Consider the following 5000-nt stretch of genomic DNA (forward strand, 5'->3'; position numbering starts at 1 on the left):
CAGACAAATCGCTCCACCAACTAAGAACGGCCATGCACCACCACCCACCGAATCAAGAAAGAGCTATCAATCTGTCAATCCTTCCGGTGTCCGGGCCTGGTGAGGTTTCCCGTGTTGAGTCAAATTAAGCCGCAGGCTCCACTCCTGGTGGTGCCCTTCCGTCAATTCCTTTAAGTTTCAGCTTTGCAACCATACTTCCCCCGGAACCCAAAAGCTTTGGTTTCCCGGAGGCTGCCCGCCGAGTCATCGGAGGAACTGCGGCGGATCGCTGGCTGGCATCGTTTATGGTTAGAACTAGGGCGGTATCTGATCGCCTTCGAACCTCTAACTTTCGTTCTTGATTAATGAAAACATACTTGGCAAATGCTTTCGCTTCTGTTCGTCTTGCGACGATCCAAGAATTTCACCTCTAACGTCGCAATACGAATGCCCCCGCCTGTCCCTATTAATCATTACCTCGGGTTCCGAAAACCAACAAAATAGAACCGAGGTCCTATTCCATTATTCCATGCACACAGTATTCAGGCGGGCTTGCCTGCTTTAAGCACTCTAATTTGTTCAAAGTAAACGTGCCGGCCCACCGAGACACTCAATAAAGAGCACCCTGGTAGGATTTCAACGGGGTCCGCCTCGGGACGCACGAGCACGCACGAGGCGGTCGCACGCCTTCGGCTCGCCCCACCGGCAGGACGTCCCACGATACATGCCAGTTAAACACCGACGGGCGGTGAACCAACAGCGTGGGACACAAATCCAACTACGAGCTTTTTAACCGCAACAACTTTAATATACGCTATTGGAGCTGGAATTACCGCGGCTGCTGGCACCAGACTTGCCCTCCAATAGATACTCGTTAAAGGATTTAAAGTGTACTCATTCCGATTACGGGGCCTCGGATGAGTCCCGTATCGTTATTTTTCGTCACTACCTCCCCGTGCCGGGAGTGGGTAATTTGCGCGCCTGCTGCCTTCCTTGGATGTGGTAGCCGTTTCTCAGGCTCCCTCTCCGGAATCGAACCCTGATTCCCCGTTACCCGTTACAACCATGGTAGGCGCAGAACCTACCATCGACAGTTGATAAGGCAGACATTTGAAAGATGCGTCGCCGGTACGAAGACCGTGCGATCAGCCCAAAGTTATTCAGAGTCACCAAGGCAAACGGACCGGACGAGCCGACCGATTGGTTTTGATCTAATAAAAGCGTCCCTTCCATCTCTGGTCGGGACTCTGTTTGCATGTATTAGCTCTAGAATTACCACAGTTATCCAAGTAACGTGGGTACGATCTAAGGAACCATAACTGATTTAATGAGCCATTCGCGGTTTCACCTTAATGCGGCTTGTACTGAGACATGCATGGCTTAATCTTTGAGACAAGCATATGACTACTGGCAGGATCAACCAGGGAGCTGCGTCAACTAGAGCTGAGCAGCCGGCCGCCCGGGAGTGTGTCCCGGGGGCCCGCGCGAACACGCAAGCGTCCGCTCAATTATTCTGCAAACAGGAGGAGGCTGGGCTCCCCTGCACGATACACCTCGAAACCCTCTCAGGTCCCGGCGGCGCGCAGCGCCGTCCTAAGTACTTGGTCGGGTTCGAGAGAGGCGCAATCGCCCGGAGATAGGCGAGTAGACGCTTTCAGTGCGACCACCCGTGCTCCCAACTGAGCTTGCCGCTGCCGACAGAGGCCCGGGAGCGTGCTGTCGTGGTGTTGCCGGCGGGAGACAACACGCGGCCACAAACAGTGACCGGGCAGCTCCAACGCCAGCGCCACAGAGGGGCAGAGCCCCACTTGGGTGCCAAAGCGAACTCTCCCAGCACAGCGCACGCGCCAACACATCCGCACAGCTGCGATACAAACCACCTGCGAGAACCGCGGGGGCGACCGAGCAGCAGACGGCGTCGCGGCGCCGAGTGCCGGGCGGCGGCGCATCCTCAACGCACACAGTCCTCAATCGGACCAGCACACTGCAGATGTCCACCGCGCTTCGCACCGGGCCCGGGAGGACCCACTTTGGCCGCACGGCGCCGCGCGCTGGGTGCGCCGGCACGCAGATGCGCCGCCTGCCGCGTCCGTCAGCCGGCGCGCCTGCCACTGGGCGCCCCCACCAGCCGGCTGCCGCGCGTGCGCCCACGCAGCGCGCGGCCAGCACGCCGGGCGCCCCCCCCTCACCGGCCGGGGACGGTCCCACCCAGCCACCGCCGCGTATCGCTTCATACCCACATGCCCACTCACGTTCGTGGGTATGACGGGTGTCGCTGAAGCAACCGGTTAATACCTGTACCGATCGTCGATATCAACGATTCACCTCCAGCGCGAACAACCGCGCAACAACGGATTTCCAGTTCATTTGCGTAACTTGGGCAGCAAACGTAGACGTCCATCTACATTTGCGAATTCAATGGGTCTTGCATGCCTGGATGTTATGAGTCACGACACGCCACATCAGTCCACATACATGCTGCGACGTATGCACGAGAGAACACGTGGAAGGTGGCCCGCGTACGTATGCCGATGCCATTGCACAGCTGCGAAGCTCATTGAACACGCAAACTCCTGACTGACGAACTAGAGGCGACAGGGGAGGGGGGGGGGGGGGGGGGCGATATACGTCTTATAGCAGTACACATTACAGTGGATAGCGGGACCATGTGGAACGTACGCAACACTCGCTAGATGTTGTGAGGGTAGGCACCGTAACATGATTCAATACGCAGGACACCAGAGTGTGCGCGCAGCGAACTATGTTGAGAGGGTTGCGATTAGGCAACGCTACACGAATTTCTAGATTCATATAACAAACAATTACGTGGGTTAGGTTAGGGCGCAACGTGGGTTAGGTTAGGGCCCAACTTAGGTTAGGTTAGGGCCCAACTTAGGTTAGGTTAGGGCCCAACTTAGGTTAGGTTAGGGCCCAACTTAGGTTAGGTTAGGGCCCAACTTAGGTTAGGTTAGGGCCCAACTTAGGTTAGGTTAGGGCCCAACTTAGGTTAGGTTAGGGCCCAACTTAGGTTAGGTTAGGGCCCAACTTAGGTTAGGTTAGGGCCCAACTTAGGTTAGGTTAGGGCCCAACTTAGGTTAGGTTAGGGCCCAACTTAGGTTAGGTTAGGGCCCAACTTAGGTTAGGTTAGGGCCCAACTTAGGTTAGGTTAGGGCCCAACTTAGGTTAGGTTAGGGCCCAACTTAGGTTAGGTTAGGGCCCAACTTAGGTTAGGTTAAGCCCCAACTTAGGTTAGGTTAAGCCCCAACTTAGTTAGGTTAAGCCCCAACTTAGGTTAGGTTAAGCCCCAACTTAGGTTAGGTTAAGCCCCAACTTAGGTTAGGTTAAGCCCCAACTTAGGTTAGGTTAAGCCCCAACTTAGGTTAGGTTAAGCCCCAACTTAGGTTAGGTTAAGCCCCAACTTAGGTTAGGTTAAGGCGCAACATAGGTTAGGTTAAGGCGCAACATAGGTTAGGTTAAGGCGCAACATAGGTTAGGTTAAGGCGCAACATAGGTTAGGTTAAGGCGCAACATAGGTTAGGTTAAGGCGCAACATAGGTTAGGTTAAGGCGCAACATAGGTTAGGTTAAGGCGCAACATAGGTTAGGTTAAGGCGCAACATAGGTTAGGTTAAGGCGCAACATAGGTTAGGTTAAGGCGCAACATAGGTTAGGTTAAGGCGCAACATAGGTTAGGTTAAGGCGCAACATAGGTTAGGTTAAGGCGCAACATAGGTTAGGTTAAGGTGCAACATAGGTTAGGTTAAGGTGCAACATAGGTTAGGTTAAGGTGCAACATAGGTTAGGTTAAGGTGCAACATAGGTTAGGTTAAGGTGCAACATAGGTTAGGTTAAGGTGCAACATAGGTTAGGTTAAGGGATGGTGTATGAGGGGGGAGGGGACGAGGTTCGTTCATAGTGATGATGGTAAGTGGACGCCTGAGGCACCCTGAGATGTGTCACGTCAGGATGCATCTTTCTCTCAGGGGAGGTGGTGCGCCGGTTGCGTGGGTGTGGCAAGGGAGTGGCAGGCCTGTGTCTTTCATTCCTGCCATTGCTTATATGCTGTGAGACAAGGCAGTGTGGTGGTGTTGGTTGCACCCCTGTCTAGGACATGTGTGGGTGTTTGTGGCTTATCTGAGTAATGATGGTTGTTGGAAGAGTGAGATATTCTGTTTTTGGGGTGGACCTCCTGGTTTTGTTATCATAGTGTGAATGGTGTAATGTGGCGGAGAGGATGCACTGGATGTTGTTCCATGCTGGTGCTTAGATATCTTGTCTGTGTCTGTTACAGCCAGAGAGTAGTGTGTGATAGAGTGTCTGGGTGACGTGTAGTTCGCATGTGTGCACAGACTGTCAGCATGTATAGGGACTGTTGTATGTCGTATGCCATCTATATTCCGATGGCTCTGCATCTATTAGTAATCAGCGCCATGTATCAGTTTAATCTGGTTGCGGTCACGCGGTGTTCTATCTCTGTACAGTAGTAGAGGTGCGACTGCACTACGTAGCTACCCCTTGCGGCAGCTTTCCCCGGTGTATGGCATACGATTATCGGCAATCAGTCGATTAGTGACAACTGGTCGTGTGACAACGTCACATGTCTGCGGGTGGGATACGCTACACCCTGCCTGTGGGTCAGGGCTCAGGAAAGCTCTCCTGACACTGAGCGCTCGGACCGTCATTACCCGTCTGAGTAATATATTGCGGAGCGCTTTTAGCCATTGCCCAGAGTCTTTGCGACTGCGAGTGCAACGCCCATGGGGATCGACATGGTTGGGGCGCTTTCTAGCTGATCGCTCGGCATCGGAATCCGTACTGTGAGCAACGCAATCGCGCACAGACTTAGAGCATGTGTGGGGACAGCGGGAATTTCGCATCTTGGATAAAACTCTTCATGAAACGGACGATATAGGGGTGGTTTGCAACTTACGACTGCGAGAAGAGTCCGCCGTTCATCCGCTGGAGTTGCGAGGTGGGCTGTTGGGGTGGAGCACGTACGGGTGCGGGTGGAGTGATTGTCGG

The 5000-nt window shown here is 53.8% G+C and overlaps 1 non-coding gene across 1 annotated transcript in view; it reads right to left on the minus strand.

Moving 5' to 3' along the window:
* Positions 1–1406, minus strand: part of LOC126221698 (small subunit ribosomal RNA) — a 1909-nt gene extending 503 nt beyond the window's left edge. The window contains exon 1 of the ribosomal RNA XR_007543272.1: positions 1–1406. This exon is cut by the window's left edge and continues 503 nt beyond it. This is a non-coding gene — a ribosomal RNA (small subunit ribosomal RNA).
* Between the last annotated feature and the right edge of the window lie 3594 nt (positions 1407–5000).

Source organism: Schistocerca nitens, unplaced genomic scaffold (assembly GCF_023898315.1).
Source record: "Schistocerca nitens isolate TAMUIC-IGC-003100 unplaced genomic scaffold, iqSchNite1.1 HiC_scaffold_223, whole genome shotgun sequence".
Taxonomy (NCBI): Eukaryota; Metazoa; Arthropoda; class Insecta; order Orthoptera; family Acrididae; genus Schistocerca; species Schistocerca nitens.